This window comes from Sceloporus occidentalis, unplaced genomic scaffold (assembly GCF_023333645.1).
Source record: "Sceloporus occidentalis isolate IW3139 unplaced genomic scaffold, rSceOcc1.0.p SCAF_64, whole genome shotgun sequence".
In the NCBI taxonomy this organism is placed as follows: Eukaryota; Metazoa; Chordata; class Lepidosauria; order Squamata; family Phrynosomatidae; genus Sceloporus; species Sceloporus occidentalis.
Genome location: NW_028317044.1, coordinates 2,189,555 through 2,208,459, shown reverse-complemented (window position 1 = coordinate 2,208,459; position 18,905 = coordinate 2,189,555). Strand labels below are relative to the sequence as shown.

Below are 18,905 nucleotides of genomic sequence, written 5' to 3'. Positions count from 1 at the left end.
GAAATGGGCCCATGCTCCCTTAGGAAGAAGGCTGCTAATAGCTATATGTCCCAAATATCTGATTTCCTCTAGGATATTTTTCTCTTTCCCTCTCTTTCTCAATCTCTCTTTCCCTCCCCCTTTCCTTTCCTCCCTCCCTCGTTTTCTCTGTGTAATTATTGTCTATAATTATAGGCTGATAATTATATAATTCACAGAATGTATATCATTTGGGAAAGGCTGGGCAAGCTGGCAGAGAGGAAGGGCGTAACCTGTATTGTAAGCTATTTAAAAAATAAAGTTGGGGGGGGGGGGAGCAAAGAAAATGCAATTATATTTCTTTCTGATGTGGCTCTGATCTTCCCAGTCAAGATGGGAACATCGGGGAGAAAATATTGGGGAGGTCATGGAAGGTGAGAGAGATCTCCCCATCGGGATTTCACAGATAGGGAGCCCAAGTCCATCTCAGAGAAGGCGAGCCTATCCCAGGGCTTTCTTGGTTCAGAGATTTACTATTGCCTTCTCTGTGGCTGAGAGTGTGTGACTTGTACAAGGTCACCTTCAGCCAGAAATAAGACCCTGGTTTGAGCATTGTAGTCCAGTGTTCAAACCACTACGCCACGCTGGCTCTCTGGAATCAATCTGCATTATTTCTACAGTGTATATGGCATTGTAGGAAGGATTAAGAGGGTACCTGACTGCATGCCTACTCCAGAGGAAGCCCTGCTGAGTTCACTCCTGCAATCCAGCACTTATGTACCTGAATTTAATGGGACTGATACATGTATCATGCCGTCAAACATTTTGTGGATGTGGGGTATGTGTGGCCAAGCAAAACCCGAGCGTGCTCAAGGTGGCAAAAAGTATTAATGGTTCAGGAAAGCTAAGAGAGCCTGCATTGGTTTGCTTTTCTATGAGACTTCAGGGAAAGACAAGGTTCAGCCCCTTTTCTCCTTGCCTTCCCCAATTTATTGAGGTACAAACTACTTTGAAGTTGGTTTGCAGCGATTGAAGCAGGCTGAGGATTTAGGGGAAGGTGGGAGAAAAAGAGAGAAACCAGGACATTTTAAAAGGAGCGGAGAAAGTGGGATGACAGAGAAGTAACTGGGACTGTCCCTTCCGAATTGGGACAGTCGGAGCGCATGCGATTTATGGAAGTTAGGCTGTTTACATGTCATTTCCAATAGCAGAAGACTATAAAAGCATCAGATCTTGGAAGATAAGCAGGGTCAGCCCTGGTTTGTACTTTGATGGGAGACCACCAACCAATATCAGATGCTACAGGCTCTGTTTCAGAGAAAGGGACTGGCAAAGCCAATCTCTGTGGTTTCTTTGTTTAAGAAAACCCTACAAAATTCAAGGGGTTCAAGACTGGCATTTACGCAAACTAGGTCAGCTTTTGGTCTGATCCAGCTTGGTTCTTCTTCACGTTCTTAAAAGGGGCAAAGAACCAACAGGTGGACACTTCAGGAAAATATATTTTGGCGCCAGATACAGAGAAACGTACTGGCGGAATGGGATGTTTGCCAGTGGAACAGACTGCCTCAGGAGAAGGTGGAGGTATTTCGGCAGATAGTAGGTGGCCATCTGTCAGCAACGCACTAAAGTGTGAGAATCCTTCGCCCCGGAGCAGGGGTTGGAGTAGATGACCTCAAAGATCCCACCCAGCTCTCGTCATCCGACGGGACAACGTCTGACAGTTGCTGCAGAAATCGCGAAGCGCCCATTCATCAGTTGAGAAAGACAGACAGATTCCCTCGCGAGCGCCTGACCCTCGTCGCCGAGAGATTTATCTGTATCTGTATGCCAAATGACAAATGCGAATTTCAAGACTCTAGCATCCAGATGGCTAATAATCTAAACATTTACACTTACATTTCAGTTGCTTCTCAAGACGCATGTCATTTGAATAAACCTCCTCTGAATCTTAATTCCTGTGTTCAGTGTGGTCCTTCCTTCCATAGGGCCATCATTTTCTATAGTTTTGCTCCTTGCGTTGGATCTTTGAGTTGCTAACAGATTTACGGCGCAATCCTCCACACTACACTGTCACACTGTTTTGATTTGGAAAGGACAGTCCCAATGAATCCTCTGCCGTCCCATTTTTTCAGCTGCTTTTAAAATGTTCCAGTTTCTCTCTCCTTCTCCCACTTTCCCCCTTTGTCCTCAACTTACTCCAACTACTGCAAACTAAATTCAAATGGCAAAAGTAGTTTGCAATTCAGTTACCGCAGCAGGGGTGAGAGGAGAGGAGGAGATGGGAGTCTTGCGCTTCCCAGTAGGCTCTGTAGGCAAAAGCAAACCGCTGCAGCCTCTCCTCGCTTGTATGCTCTTCCCGTTGCAGCCACACACTGGCTGCATCTGGATTCCTGAGATAAAGTGGTTTGATATCACTTTAACCGCCATGGCTATATGCTGGGATCTGTAGTTATTTGTCAAGGGCATTCTTGTTCCTTTCCTTTCCTTTTTAAAGTTCTTACGGGCTTTTAGCACCAGAGTTTTTGAAAGGGAAGGGCTTTGAAGGAGCGCTTTAATCGTCCTGTTGTTAACTGTTCTTTATTGTTTTAAGTGCATGCTCTAAATTGTTTTAATACTGTTACTAGTTTAGTTCTAATATTGACTTTTTGCATGCTTTGACTAAACATATGAGGAATGTAATTATTTTAATGTGTAAGATGCCTTGAGTATCAATTTTGCAGAGGGAAGGGAGGTATAAAGATGATGATGATGAAGATGAAGATGATGATGGACCCCAAGGGGCCATCCAGTCCAACCCAATTCTGCCATGCAGGAATACACAACTAAAGTCCTCCCTGTGACAGTCGGCCATCCAGCCTCTGTTTAAAAACCTCCAAAGGAGGAGACTGTACCACCTCATGACGGCTGACATTCTGGGGGTGGGAGTCCAAAATAACATTTCTAAGTGCTCTCAACATAGGCCCAGATCTCAAGAGGATGACCAGGGATGGAGCATGGCTCCCATACATGTCCTTCTCCGTCCGGAGAGCACCCTGATAGGCGAAGTCTGAACCGCCGCGATGCTCACATCAAAGACCCGCAAATGTGCCAACTCTTGGAGGGTAGTGCAATTTTCATTTTAAAATGACTCGGGGGCACTGCTTCTTGCATGTGCGCCTTCAATTTTTAATGTTCCCATCTACCTGCACTGAGGAGTCCCGCTGAACCCAAATGGCGAGGCTCTCGATGAATGGATAAGGCTTGAGGAGGGATTGAAAATTACCTTTAATCGTGGCGCTTAGCAGGGTGGGGCAGCCATTTTAATGCTGGGGCAGATCATACAGTTTTCCAAAGGATGAGGAACTAGAGTTCGAGGCTGCATCTGCACTGCAGAAATAGCTAACTCGGCTCCCTCCCACCCTGAGCCCTATTTTGGAGCCATCTAAAGCCTGCTGCGACGATTTTAACAACTTCTTTGCGGATAAAATCTCTCGGGTAAGGGCTGATCTCGACGCCAGTTTTTGTGCAGATCCTATAGGAGAGGTGTCCAAAGCGTCCGTGGTCCCTGTTATACTGGATCACTTTGAGTTTGTTAGTACCGATGAAGTGGACAAGATCCTCCGAAGTGTTAGGAGGACAACTTGCTCTCTTGATCCCTGTCCCTCATGGTTGGCAGCTCAGGGGGGAGATGTGGTGCGACTAATGTTGCATCACATAATCAATACATCTCTAAGTGAGGGTCAGTTTCCATCTAAATTAAAATTAGCAGTGGTTAAACCCCTGCTAAAGAAGCCCTCCTTAGACCCCCTGCTTCATAATAATTATAGACCCATCTCGCTGCTACCTTTCTTAGGGAAGGTGATCGAGAGAGCAGTCGCCTTCCAGCTTCAGTCGATCTTGGACGACACCGATTTTCTGGACCCATTTCAAACTGGCTTCCGGGTGGGCTATGGAGTTGAGACCGCCATGGTCGCCTTAGTTGATGATCTCCGTCTGGGCATGGACAGGGGGAGTGTGTCCCTGTTAGTGCTCTTGGACATCTCAGCGGCCTTCGATACCATCGACCATGGTATCCTTCTGGGACGCCTGAGGGAGTTGGGAATTGGGGGCACTGCTTTGCAGTGGTTCCGTTCCTACCTCTCGGGTAGGTCCCAGATGGTGGAGCTGGGGGACTGTCGCTCCGATAGGAGGGCCCTGACATCTGGTGTCCCTCAGGGAGCGATTCTGTCCCCTATGCTATTCAACATTTACATGAAGCCGCTGGGAGAGATCATCCGGAGACATGGGGCGCGGTGTTATCAGTACGCTGATGACACCCAGATAATTTTCTCTATGTCTCCGACTGATGCAGTAACTAAGGATGGCATCTCTCCTCTAGATGCCTGCTTGGCGTCAATAATGGGCTGGATGAGGGAGAACAAACTCAGTGTGAATCCAGGGAAAACGGAAGTACTGGTGATAGGTTCCCCGGTTTCTGGTGGTGAGATCTGTCACCCGGCCCTGAACGGGGTCACGCTCCCCCTGAAGGACTCGGTGCGCAGCTTGGGAGTACTCCTTGATTCGTCGCTCCAGCTGACTTCTCAGGTGGATGCGACGGTCAGGAGTGCCTGTTATCAGCTTCGGCTGATACGCCAGCTGCGTCCCTACCTGGACCGAAAGGACCTAGAATCTGTTGTACATGCTTTGGTAACCTCTCGATTGGATTTCTGCAACGCGCTCTACATGGGGCAACCCTTGTACCAAACTCGGAAGCTACAATTGGTGCAGAACATGGCAGCCAGATTGGTCGCTGGTAGCTCCAGGTCGGACCATATAACACCTATTTTAAAAGACCTTCACTGGCTGCCTATTCGCTTCCGAGCTCAATACAAGGTGTTGGTTTTGACCTATAAAGCCCTCAATGGCTTGGGCCCAGGGTACTTGGAGGACCGCCTCTCCCCATATAATCCACCCCGCACACTCAGAACATCCGGGACCAAATTGTTGGAGGTCCCTAGGTCTAACCTTACCCGGACCTCACAGAGGGCTTTTACTACTGCTGCCCCTTTACTTTGGAATAAGCTCCCTGCAGAGCTTCGCTCCGCCGCCTCATTAGCTGTTTTTAAAAAACAGCTGAAAACATATCTATTCCGGCTGGCCTTCCCACCTTAATTTGTTTGTCTGTTCTTCCTGCCCCCTTTTTTCCCTTCTGACCCTGGATCGATGGAACTTTTTTGCATTTTTCTTCTGCCCCTGATATGTGTATTTTCCTATTTTACTGTTTCCTGTTCCTGTTTTTTGTAGTAATGGTTTTAACTGTTATATTGATTTTTTAATTCTGTATTGTAATGTTTTTATAAATTTTGTAAGCCGCCCTGATCATTTCCATGGAAGGGCGGGGTAGAAATAAAATTTATTATTTATTATTATTATTATAATGCCGCTTGACATCGCTTTAACTTCCATGGTTCAGTACTATGGGATTCTGGGATTTTGACCCATTTGTGAGCTATTTAGCCTTCCCTGTCGGAGAGCTCTGGCTCCACAACAGACTACAAACCCAAGATCTACAGCACAGCAATTAAAACGGTGCCAAACAGCAATAACTCTGTAGTGCGGATGCAGCCTGAAACATGACGGTTCAAAAAAACAAGGTCAACGGGCCTCTGAGTGATGGAAAGCATCTCAAGACGTCAACTCTAAGTCTGCTTCCAGTGGTGTAGCTATGGGCAAAATGAGGCCATTGCCACCCCACATAAGAATTCTGACCCCAATTTTTCTTCAGGCCCCACACTTCTAGCATCGCAGCGCATGAGACGCTGGAAATCATTCCCACCTAAAGCTATTTAGGTGTACAATAACATCCCAAATCCACAAAACAGTGGTTTTGGTATCCACTGGGGGTCCTGGAACCCACTCCTAAATGTGATTTTTCCCAAGCTCTGCAACAGATGGACTAAAGAGGTTTCAAAATGCACGGGGCCCAAACGATAGATTGCTATTCCCCAGGAGCTTTCCATTTGAAACTTGACAATGAGGAGGATCAAAGGGAGGAAAAGGGAGAGGCAAATGATAGAGAGGAGGAGAGAAAGCAAGGGATGGCAGGAACGCGCAAAAGGCCGTGCTTAGCATTTGGCCCTCATAAAGATGCTTTGCTGCAGTTGCTTCAGGAACAATTACCTGGCTTAATCCCTGCGCAAGAGCTGAGGTGTGCAGAATCTTGTCTTGGGGCTGGAGTTTGCTTGTAAACAGCTTTTGTGTCCCTTTCCGGATCAGCATGCCCACAAACAGAGCCACGTACGATAAAAGGAATGGCTTGCTTGCTAATCTCTTTGTGGCTTTGCTGCCTTCAAGTTGACCCCGACTCATGGCGACCCTGTGGATGAAACATCTCCAAAACCCTCCATCATTTACTGCTCTACTTAGGACTTGTATATTCATGCCCATGGCCTCTCTTATTCAGTCTCCCCATCTCTCTTTCTGCCACCTTCTACCTTTCCTAGCATTAGTGTCTTTTCTATGACAGGTTTTCCCTGTGGCACCCCAATGGTCACTTAAAGATGAAGAAGAGGAGCCATTGCTGAGCATCTTTTGGGTTCGGCCGGTTGACTAACCACAAATCCACCCAACAGTTGCATTACTAGCATTTTTGCAAAGATATCATGGGGGACTTTGCCAAAGGTCTACTGAACTCAAGATATGCTACTACATCCACAGCATTCCCGCCATCTACCAAGTTGGTCATTTTAAAAAACACCCTCTATGATATGGACTAGCAACCTGGCTTTTTAAAAAGCCAAAGTTACTGTACTAATACAGATGAAAGCAGTGCTCCTTGAGCAAAGGGATCCATTTGGAGGGATCACTGCTTGGTCGCGTCAAGGCTGCACATCTTAAAACCTCTACCTGGCTGCCAAAGACAAGATGTTCCCAGGCTTCTGTTTCCCAACCGCCGTGGCACGGTGGTAACCCTTGGCCCGCGACTGCGAAATCTTGAGGATGGCATAGCTATCTTAGGCTCGTAAAATACTTGGAAGATTAAAGGCCTCCGCGCACCATTCATCACCCAGGTTTTATATGGCAATGATTATCAAAGTGGTGGGAATGCACTGAGAAAAGCTTCAGCATTTATAGGTCACCATGACTTTGCGTTGGGTTTAATATGAACGCCAGGATTAGCCATTTCTCATGAAGAATTGGGTGGGAGATGTGGGGTTCTTTCACAAAGTATGGTGCCACACAGCTATTAACTTATTGATTCAACTGCCAGGGGAGTTTCACATGTGCCTTCTCATATGGAGTCTCTCCGCACTCCAGAGTTGTACCACTTTCATGCCACTTTTAAGTGCAATGGCTCCATCCTATAGAAATCTGGGATTTTGGGGTCTGAAGTGTGTTTTCAAATACATGACTGCAATTCACGCAAGTGGAGTGACCACAGAGAATCCTAAGTCTTTCACCAAACTACACATCCCAGGATTCCATAGGATGGAGTCATCACAGTCCAAGTCCTGTGTCAAACAGCTATGGCTTTCAGGTGACTTAGGCTGCAGCCATACTGCAGAAATAATCCAGGTTGGCGCCGCTTTAACTGCCATAGCTCAATGCTATGGAAATCTGGCATTTGTAATTTTGTGAGACTTTTAGCCTTCTCGGTCAGAGAACTCTGGGGCCACAGCAAACTACGGTTCCCAGGATTCCACAGCAATGAAGCCAAGGTGGTTAAAGTGGTGTCATCCTGGATTCTTTCTGCAGTGCGGACGCAGCCTACAATTGTGCAATGTAAATATACCCTTGGACTAGATGGAACCAGGGTCAGGCTGACAGCAGACGCTTCCTCAGCCTGTTTACCCAACACTCCTATCACAAATGGTTGTTAATGCTTAACAATGCAGGTGTTGTTGTTGTCCGGCAGCTATGTTCACAAGTGCTTGGCTGAGGCCCTAGTCCAGGCATGCGCATATGCTCCTGGCTCCGGGTGCTTTTGCAAAGATTGTGAGTTGTCCTATGTGGAGATTGCCAGTGGCAGAAAGAAAGAAAAGTGAAGGCAGATGTGCAAATACCAAGTCACACAAACAGGCTAAGGAGACGGCAATAACATCACAATTTAAAAATAGTTGCTCATAGCAAGGAATGCACTTGACACACATCCATAATATAACCATAACGTTAACTGTTTTGACAGTCCTGATGAGAAATCTGTACTTAGGGACAAGAGGCGACAGAATAAGGAGAAACAGAATGGTCCCCAATTGGCAAAAGGGTCAGGCGAGACTCTGTTTTATCACTCTACTTATTCGACTTGTATGCAGAAAATATCGTCTGAAAGAGCAGGTTTAGATTTGGTGGAAGGAGGAGTGAAGACAGGAGGAAGGAACCTCAATAGTCTAAGATACGTGGATGATACCGTACTACTAGCGGAAAGCACCGCAGGCTTGGAAAGATTACTACGGAAGGCAAAAGAAGAGAGCGCAAAGGCAAGCTTACTGCTGAACATAAAGAACACAACAATAATGACCATAAAAATCTACATCAATTCAACCCAGGCAATGAGAAAATCCAAACAGTTAAAGATTTCCTGTACCTTGGTTTGAATGTTGGGGTAGAAACCTGGGAGACCTGGAGTCCAAAGCCCTGCTCAGGTTTCTGGGAAATAACTTTGCAAGCAGTCCAAGGCTGTTCCTTGGTTCAAAATTTCAAAATCAAAATTAGGAATTCAGTCTCGTATTCTCTGGGGGAGAGGGGCAAAATGAGGACATCCCCCCCCATATGAATTGCCTCCCAAATGAAATTTTCCTAGCGTTGCAGAGAGCGAGACATTGAAAACCATTCACACCTAGAATCTGCTGCGTTCACCGTCCGTTTTCGCATTCCAGGGCTGCATCTGCATGGCAGAAATAATCCCGTTTGGCACCACTTTAGCTGCCATGATTCGATTCTGGGAACCGTCGTTTGTTGTAGCAGGGCTCTGGTGCTGCAACAAACTACAGTTCCCAGAATGCCCTAGCACTGAGCCATGACAGTTAAAGTGGTGCCAACGCAGCCCAGATCGCTTCGCCTGCCTCTTTTCTTTGGAGGCCTAAACCGTAGTTTTAAAGGTTAAGCTGAAGTTTTAAATTACTGCCATGCTAGGAATGTGGGGATTGAAGGAAACTTTCAATTGGAGGGGCATTTGGGAGGGCAATGCCCTCACTTTCGTTACACCCCAAAATGGCACCCCTTTAAACATGGGTCAAAAGGGGCATTTCTCTTTTTCTCCTGCTTGCGGCAATTTGAGTTAAGGAGTGGTATAATCACTCCGCACCTGAGGAAGTGACTTCATTTCCTCGGCAGTAATGTGCCATTAAAAATTTCCATCCGCTGTTTTCTTAGCTTCCCGCGAGTTGCCTTGCCGCGCATGGCTTCTCCTCGGTTTCAATGCCTCCATTTCTCAGGATCATTCTGTTGAAAATTGGGCTCCCGCTCCCCTTCTCTTTGTGATTTTTGAGTCAAAACCCCAAAGAATTAGAACCAACGGAGTTCCAGTTTCCCATTGAGCACACGCAAGATGTCCAGGGCTTCATCCACACTGCAGAAGTAATCCGGCACCACTTTAACTGCCATAGCTCAATGCTATGCGATTCAGGGAAGTATAGTTTGTTGCGGCACCCTATGGTTTATTTCTGCAGTGCGGATGCAGCCTAAGCCACCTGAGACATTGCATTGGCTCATCTTCTTTTTTGCCCTCCTATCCTTGATGCCAGGCATCTCCAGAACGGATGCGCTCTCTGCTTTGAAAATAAAACGTCTGGCCACAACCGAGGACAAATCACTTCTTCGGTGTGGCAAATCCTGACAAGGAAGAATTACGACAGCTTGAAATGCCTGAAGATTTATTTTTATCATTTTCATCATTACTATGTTTTAATGTGGAACCTGTGAGTCAGAATGGAGTAGTGGCACAACTAGGACTCTGGAGGGTTAGGTACTTGTCTCGGCCTAGTAAACCCACTGGGTGACCATGGGCAAGTCACGCTCTCTCAGCCTCAAGGGAAGGCCATGGCAAACTTATTCTGAACAAGTCTTGCCAAGAATACCTCATGACAGTTTCACCTTAGGGTTGCCGTAAGTCGGATATGACTTGAAGGCACACAACAACAACAACCCCAAAAGGATACCCAACACCATGTACCATCAGAAAACACCCCTTTTGGGGGAAAAAATAGAAGTTGACTATCTTTCTTTGCAGTTTTGACATGGAAGGTCTTAAGGTCTGAAGAATAGTCCCCAGATTCACCTAAGCTGCCCAACTTTAATGCAAAAAGTGGCAGAGCGAGGCGGGCAAGGCACTGCCAAGGTTGGGCCAATGTCTCTCTGCCTGGCAGGCTGACACCTACCTGTATGCCCTTCTTTGATCTAAATGCAAGAGGATGACTCCTGCCAGGGAATATTTAGACTCAGGTTGGCAGAGAGAGTCTGACAAAGAGCGGGCAAATGGGAGGTGGTGTGTCCTACCGGCGCCATGGCCCTGACAAATAACCCGTCAGGCTGACAAAGATATACAACTGAGCACAAAGGTTAGAATCGTACAAGCCTTTGCATTCCCTATCGCCATGTATGGATGTGAGAGCTGGACAGTGAAGAAAGCAGATAGGAAGAAAATCAATCCATTTGAGATGTGGGGCTGGAGGAGAGGGATGAGGAGAGCGTGGATGGCCAAAAAGGCAAACAAATGGGTCCTAAAGAAGATCAAGAAATCTCCCTGGAAGCCAAGATGATGAAGTTGAGGTTGTTGTACTTTGGTTACATCATGAGAAGGAATCACTCATTGGAAAAGATAATAATGTAAGGAAAGGTGGAGGGATGTAGAAAGAGAGGAAGGCCAAATGCCAGATGGATGGAGGTCATGGGTATGAATTTGGAGGACCTGAGCAAGGCAGCGGAGGACAGGGAGCCTTGGAGATGTCTCATCCACAGAGTCCCCATGGGTCAAAATCAACCCAAAGGCAGTTGACAACAACAGCAACAGGCTGGCTCCCCAACCCAGTGTCTCCAACACTTCATGCGCTACGAGTTCCCCTTCATTCCAGAGCAGCTGATCTCATAACAACAGTTGTAGGGAAAGGGATGATCTAGGACAAAGCCCCTGGGGAAAGAAATGGATCAACACTGCAGAGATAATCCAGGCTGACCCAACTTTAACTGCCATGGGTCCATGTTATAGGAGCCTGGGATTTGTAGTTTGTCAGGGCACCAGAGCTCTTTAACAAGGAAGGCTAAATATCTCACAGATGCACAGAATTCCATCGCACTGAGCCACGGGAGTTAAAGCTATGTCAAACTGGATTATTTTAGCAACGCGAATGCAGCTGAGGTTACCAGAACCAAGCGTTAAAACAAGGCTGACATGGAACAAGCAGCAGCAAGTCTGAACAAGCCAGAATGAAGGGCTTTTGAAAGTGCAGAAGTGGTATCACCCTGGATTATTTTTGCAGCGAAGACATTCATTAGAGGGACCCAGAGCAAAAGGCACGGAGAGGCCCCAGCAATAAACCAGAGCATGGGGAACCGTCTCTCTATCCGCCATGTAAAATTGGGGTCACCAGTCCCATGCTTTCACTTCTGCTTCAATCGCACCTCATAGATCCAGCCTTCCTCGGTCGGCCCTGTTATCGGACCTCCCTTTCAGGTTGATTCATGAACTGCGGAGACGTCAAATTATGAAAACTCTGGCTTTTTCTTTTTCTAATGCTGGGGAAATTCTTGCCACACTTGAATGCTTCCTTTTGCTCTTTCTAACAATTCCTGGAGGACCCATGGTTTGGCTCTTGTGTGGCTTGGCAACGGGGCACCTATAACCTCTGGGTAAAACATGGCACACATGGGGCCAAGCATCCTCAGAGTCTGGGCGAAATGGTACAGCGGACGAAAAACGTTATATACAAACCTGCGATAATGTTTCTTTTTTAAATATTGTACCTAACGTATCCAGGAGAGCCAGTGTGGCATAGAATGCTGGCATGGAAGAGAGTGGGGTATATTCTCTGCAGATGCCAGCCACAGATGCTGGCGAAACATCAGGAAGAAACTCTTCTAGAACATGGCCACATAGACCGAAAAACCCGCAAAAAACTATGGATGCCAGCCATGAAAGCCTTCGACTTCACATAGTTCGTTTTTGTTCACATTCTGTGGTCCAGAGCCGTAGTCTTTCTCCTTCCTTGGACTTCTAGAAGACAGTCAGCATGCTTTGAGTAAAAAGATGCCCTAGTGATCCTGGATCCAAAAATAAAAAATAAAGAGGAGGGAGAATTTGGAAAGTCACAAATCTCCTTCCACTCCTTTATACTTTTTGCACCCCTCGGCCCAAGATATTGGAGGGAAGGAGGAGCATTCCAGCGCGCCATAAATCCAAGGGCACGGAGGGCATTTTGGACACATTTGGGCTGCTGTTGCGTGCCTTTGCCGGGTCAGGCTATGAACTTTTGAACGCCGATAGATCAGCCGGTTTCGCTCGGCACTTCCAAAAAGGGAAATGGCTCCTTCGTGAGCCGAAGTGTGAGGGGAAATCTGTGACAACAGGATGAAGCTGGAAAGCGATCCTCCGCCAGACAAAAGCAAATCCGAGTTTATAGGCTGATAACAAGCATCCAGCAACAGGCTTTTGAGCATGGCTTTAACCTCTGACCACACATATCATGGCCATGATCTTTTCAGTATCTTTATAAATGTGTCGGTTCACCTCCCAGAATGGTTAAGCATTTGTATCGGATTGTGGAAGGGGATGATGGTGATGAATCCATCGGAGGATTCATCTGCACTGCAGAACTAATGCAGTTCGACAAGACTTTAACTGCCATGGCTCAATGCTGGGATTTCTACTTCTGTGAGCTATTTAGCCATTCCTGGCTGAGAGCTCTGGTGCGTGGGATTTGAACCCTGGCCTGCCTTGAGACCTGTTCCAACATCCAAACCACTACACTTTGTAAAATGTAGCATTTTCCTTCTCGCGGAATGTATAAATTATTTTATTTTCTTATATACGTGTGTGTGTGTGTGTGTGTGGTTTTGTAAAGGAGAGGGAGAGAGAGAAGGAGGCAATTTTAATATTATGTTAATATTATGTAATTGTGCTCTCTCCGTGTTACCTTTCCACACTTGATCCCCCGGAGGAACCTCTGACTCATGCATCTTGCTTGTTTGCACAAAGGGAAAAAACGCGGGCGCGCTCCCCGTAAATGGCGTGTTATTTTACATTGCAAAGTAATGGGTACAGATCTGGAAGTGACAAGGGGGAAACAAAGGCAATAATTCATCCTTTGCCCAATTTCTCCCGAAGCAGCGTAGGTTTCGCCGCGAGGGGAAGATCTGTCATTCCACTCCAACAGGTCCTCTGTGTGCGTCTTTGCATGTCAGTTAATGTGGCAGTATGCATATTTCGCAGCACACTCCAGAACGAGGCAGGAAGACTGAAGTGCTGTGAGGAAGACATTTACTCAAAGGCTGAGCAAGTCACGCTCTCTCAGCCTGAAAAGAAAGCCATGGCAAATCTCCTTGGAATTAACCTCACCAAGGAAACCCAAAGATACTTATCTGGGAGGCAGCATGGTCTGAGCATTGGACTAGGACTCTGGAGATCAGGGTTCAATTCCCCGCTTGAGCACAAAAAAAGGCCACTGGGTGACCTTGGGCAAGTCACACTCTCTCAGCCTCAGAGGATGGCCATGGCAAACTCCCTCTGAACAAATCGTGCCAAGAAAACCCCATGAGAGGTTCCACCTGAGAGTCACTGTAGGTCAAAAATGACTTGGAGGCACACAACAATAACACAATGTAGTGGTTTCAATGTTGGACAACGGCTTCTGAAAGCCAAGGTTCAAATCCCTCCCTCAGGTGTGGAATCCCATTGGCAGATCACACTTTGTCAGCCTCAAAGCTAGGCAATGGTGAACCTCCTCTGAAGAAATCTGGCCAAGCAAACCACCCTACCGTAGGGTCACCAAAAGCCATGGTCGACTTCAAGGCACATAGCAACAACCGGGATCGAAGGGGTAAGGAAGGAGCTGCTGCATGGATGTTGTTGTACTGCAGGCAGCTCCCATCAACCCAAGCCAACATAGATAAGGGTGAGAAACTGTAAGAGTTGCAGGCTAATGTGAAGGTGGCTGGTGGCTTCAATGTTAGTGGAGCATTGAATCCATTCCTGGTTTTTCATCCTGGACTTGGAGGCATACTCCAAGGTGGAGCATGCTTTGAAAACAAGCCAAAAGCTGGCATGGAGTTACTGCCCAACTGACCTGGGAACTACTCCATCTTGCTCATCCTCGGTCTAGGAGGTTGCCCACTGCATCTCTGTATGACTCAATGCCAATCTTCCTCTTAAAGTAAGCTGAGAAGGGGGAAACTAGGAGGAGGAGAGAGAGACGGGGACATGTTTAAAGCAGCTATAAAGGTGGGATAACAGAGGATAAATCAGCATTTTCCCTACCAAATTGGGACAGTTGGAGGGTGTGCAAACATCATCTCCCAAAGTCATAGATCCAAAGTGTTTTGTGATATCCTTGAGAAAATAAACAAATGAAGGGCCATTAGTTTGAGGGAGGGAGTGTTATGGCTTCTGCCTTTTCTTGAATAGGGGCCTTCTTTGCTCAAGGCTGTATTTATTTTCTCAGCTGCCTGTCTTGGTGGTGTTAATTCGCCAGGCGCTGGTTGCCTTTCCCTTTCCCGTGATCGCTGGCAATTCCTGTCAGGAACTTTGCAACTCCCAACGGCTTGCAAATCCAGGCTGAGCAGAGCCAGGAAAGTCTCTGAAGATCTTGGCAAAGGAAATGAGGCAAACAGAGAATTTGGAGGTGTCTAGTTTGCAATCCCAGTCCACAAGATGGAGGCTGGCTCTTGGATGGATTGCCAAAGAGGATGCTACCGGGTTTAAAGAGGAAGGGATTTGTGATTTGCAATTGAGCTGCAAACGGTAACTCAGCCCAAAGGCCAAAGCACCTCGTCCCTTAATAAATCCAAGAAAATGATATGGTGTCGCCTTAGGGGCACCCTATATTAACAGCCCCTATGAGGAGTTGAAAAGGACCCGAAGGCCCACTAACAAACCTGCTCCTCTGTTGCAGAGAGCCATCATGGCTAGCATGGATAGATGGGCCTCTCCACCTCTTTGGTGGATTAGCTTAAGCCTCTTCTGAAAACATCTAGATAGGGGACTGTTAACTCTTTTGGCTGCAAATTCCTCTGTTTGACTATGCCCTGAGTGGAGAAGCATCTTTTATTTGTCAAACAGTGTTCTGACATGGAGAAAAACCTTCTGCTCTTCCTCCTTCCGTTCTCCTCTTCTTAAATCTCCTTTTCCTTTTCCTCCTCCTCCTTCTCTCTCCTTTTCTTTCTTTTCCTGTTCTTTCTCTTCCTCTCCTCCTCCTCCTCCTCTTCTTCTTCCTCTCTGTCACTTCCTCTTCCTTCTCTTCATCTTCTTCCTCCTCTCCTCTTCTTCCTTCTTCCCTTCTTCTTTCTCATCCGCTTCCTCCTCCTCCTCTTCTTCTTCCTCTCCTCCACTTCCTCTTCCTTCTCCTCCTCTTCTTCCTCTTCTCTTCCTCTTCCTTCTCCTCTTCTTTCTCTTCCTCTCCGCCTCCTCTTCCTCCTCCCCTATCCCTCCTCCTCTTGTTCTTCTTGTCTCCTGCTCTTCTTCCTCTTCTCTTCTTCTTCTTTCTCGTCCTCTCCTCCTCTTCTTCTTCCTCCTCTCTCTTTTCCTCCTCCATTTCTATACCTGATCCCCTTCCTATCCAAGGATCATTTGAAGCAGTATCCTCTGTGTGTGTTTGTGTACCTGTCATAACCCTAGGAGTGCATTTCCATAGTCCTCCCTTCTTCCCCTGCCAGGGCTGTCAATGAAAGCAGGACAGGGCATCCTTCTGGGGTGGGTCATCATGTCAGAGGCATCCATCAGCCTTTCGCCCCTCGATCGATCTAGGAAGCCTTGCCAGAAAATCCCCTCCTTCACATACCAGGAGACAGCATGGCTGCTTTTGCTTTTTTTATTCCCTTCCAAAAAAGCCAAGCCAAGCTAAGCTCTCTCATGCCAGCTTTCAAACAGACCCGAGTTGCCTTTTTTTACGGCCCCCCCTTTCCCCTCCCCAGCGCACTTGTCATCTGTCCAAGGAGTGTCTCATAAAACAAATTGAGAGGTTTAAATCTCCAAGACAAAAATCAATATGGGGGATAAGTAAAGAATAGGAGGAAGTCAGGCGGCGAAGATTTATTTCCCTGGAAATGTTTTTTCAATGGATTTACTAATAAATCTAAAGTGGCCCAATGCTCGGGCCTTTGATATGCAATCTCTCCCCCTTTGCTGAGATGAAAGGCCTGCATGAAGAAAGGAAGCCTGCCTTATTGATTTTAACAAGGGAATAAATCAAGGAAGGCCCACTCGCTGCTGCACCAACCTGGGAGAGGGATTCCCACCTTCCAGGCGCATGGGCGCGCACATATGCACCCAGGGTAACCCCATACATGCGCCTCCTCCCTTTTAATTTATGGCTATGGAAAATTGCAGATGTAAACCACTGACCGGTCAAAGACAGGTCCCTGCAAGGGTTGTCTTCTTGAGCTGTTACCATTATAAAATCATAGAAGAGACCACAGATGCTCCAGAGGTCCCTGTTTACAGTGGTCCCTCCACATTCTCTGGAGTTACGGGTGAAAGACCGCCAGTGCACCTCTATGATCAACATCTGACAGAAGTGGATCATAGAATCATGCTGGAGGATCTACAAATGCCTAGAAAAGTGTTTTCTCTTGGAACTTTTACCAGCACAACTCTATGGTCAACTTCCAGCAGAATTGCACTGGAGGACTTAAGAGATTCCTAGACAACATATTAACCCAAGTCACAAATAGTCAAACCTGCAAAAGTCAAAGCCACAAATGTGGAGGACAGACCTGATCTCCGTTCTTGTCCAGTTTTGGCTGTGTTTGCTTCCGAAGGATGTTTAAAGGAGTGCAGCAGGGCCTCCAGGTCCATGGATTCTTTAGCTGCGAGGAGTCAACCATCCACATCACCTTCTTCTTTCCAAAATGACCTGAAGGAGCCAAATTTGAGACGGTCTCAGTTAGATACTTCTTCTCAGCCCTTTCACGGAACAAGAGGTGACAATAAAACTTAATAGAAGATGTTCAAAACAGATAAGAAAAGGAGGAAACATAGTAAAGGAAGTGTAAAAATGATTGGTTATCAAGGTAAAAACAAGATAGTAAACAACAATGACCAATACACACACACAAACATACTTCTTAAACAGAGTTGACTATGGTCCAACACGCAAACCACTATGTCAAAGATGGAGAGTCTGCTACCTTTCCTGGTAGTCAAACAAGTCTTACAGAGAAGTTCTCCTTGACATTTTAGGTGGAATCACTTTTCTTGTCCTTTGCATTTTCTTGTCCTTTGAATTGGTTCCTGTCCCAGTCTCTGGAACAAGCAGAAAACAAGCTGCCTCCATCTTCTACATGACATCCTTTCAGATATTTAAAGACAGCGACCATGCCATCGCTCAGTCTTCTCTTCTCCAAGCTAAACATACTCAGCTCTCAAAATAGTCCCTCGTAAGGCTTGGTTTCCGGATCTTTGACCGTCCTGGTTGCCCTTCTTTGGACAGGTCCTGGCTTCTCAACATCCTTCATGAACGATGGTGCTCAGGATTCCTGGTGAGATCTGGCCAAAGCAGAATAGCGTGGCACTTCTAATGCCCTTCAACTGGACAGTATATTCCTGTTGACGCAACCTAGAATTTCCTTGGCATTTTTGCCAGCTGCGTCACACGGCTGCCTTGTGCGTTTCGCTTGTGGTCTACGAAGACCCCGAGATCCTTTTCACAGATACAGCTGTTTTTCCCAGGGAAATATTTCGCAGGATATGCCTTGAATTCTGAAATGATGCAACCACTAAATACATCTCTGAGACCTTTGCATTCATTAGAGAATAAAAGGGGGAAAGTGGGAGGAAGCGAGAGAAAGCAGGACATTTTAAAAGCGACTGACAAAGAGGAATGGCAGAGGAATAACTGGGACTGTTCCTGTCGCATTGGGACAATTGGAGTGTGGCCTATCACTGGCAGATGCTTCAAATTACTTTAAACATTTGCAGAAATCCTAGATAATAGTATTCTTAGGGGAGGTGTGTAGGAGAGGAGAAGGAAAATAAGGCACAATTGCAGGAAAAGTTACAGGACAAACAAGAATTCTCTTCTGTCTACACTGGCTGGGAGATTCTGGGAGTTGTAGTCCAAACAAGAGGTCTACATTCCATAAATGAAATGGCTTTCCTTCACAAAGGAACAGCAGTCCGCAAGATGCTACCAGCCAGGCCCTGGCTGGGATGGAAAGAAAAGAAAAGGAAGCAACCATGGGAAATGATTTCCTGCCTTTGCAAAGCGGAGGCTGGGTGGGGCAGGGCAGGAGCAGGGCCACCACAGAAGCCTGGGAGATGCCTTCAGGGGAAGGATTGCTTAGGAACAGCCCAACTGCACCTTGCAGAGCCACAGGGAGTAGGTGCAAGGCACTCCGGCTGCATCTACACTGCAGAATTCATGCAGTTTGATCCTCTCTTTGGTCCCAGGTTTTGACTCAGGACCTGGCATAGACCTGATCTGGCAGCCAGAGATCATACAACCATAGAGTTGGAAGAGACCCCAAGGGCCCCCCAGTCCAACCCCATTCTGCCATGCAGGAACTCTCAAACAAAGCATCCCCGACAGATGCCCATCCAGCCTCTGTTTAAAGACCTCCAAGACGTCACAGTGAAAGGTATCTTTAGTGAACATTAATGGTTGGGCAGGTATATTATGTCATTGTTGTTGTTGTGGGCCTTCAAGTCATTTCCAACTTCTGGTGACCCTAAGGCAACCCTATCATAGGGTTTTCTTGGCAGGTGTCTTCAGAGGGGGCTTGCCATTGCCATCTTCTGAGGCTGAGAGAGTGTGACTCATCCAGGATCACCCTTCTTGACTGAG

The 18,905-nt window shown here is 46.8% G+C and overlaps 1 long non-coding RNA gene across 2 annotated transcripts in view; it reads right to left on the bottom strand.

Moving 5' to 3' along the window:
* The window catches only part of LOC149287103 (uncharacterized), a 67,390-nt gene that overhangs the window by 5,061 nt on the left and 43,424 nt on the right, over positions 1-18,905 (bottom strand). Inside the window, exon 3 of one of the 2 annotated variants that reach the window (XR_016277525.1) lies at positions 16,837-16,976. This is a non-coding gene — a long non-coding RNA (uncharacterized LOC149287103). Of the gene's footprint in view, positions 1-6,096; positions 7,669-16,836; positions 16,977-18,905 lie in introns of those variants that run through there. The other variant, XR_016277526.1, reaches the window with a different exon arrangement.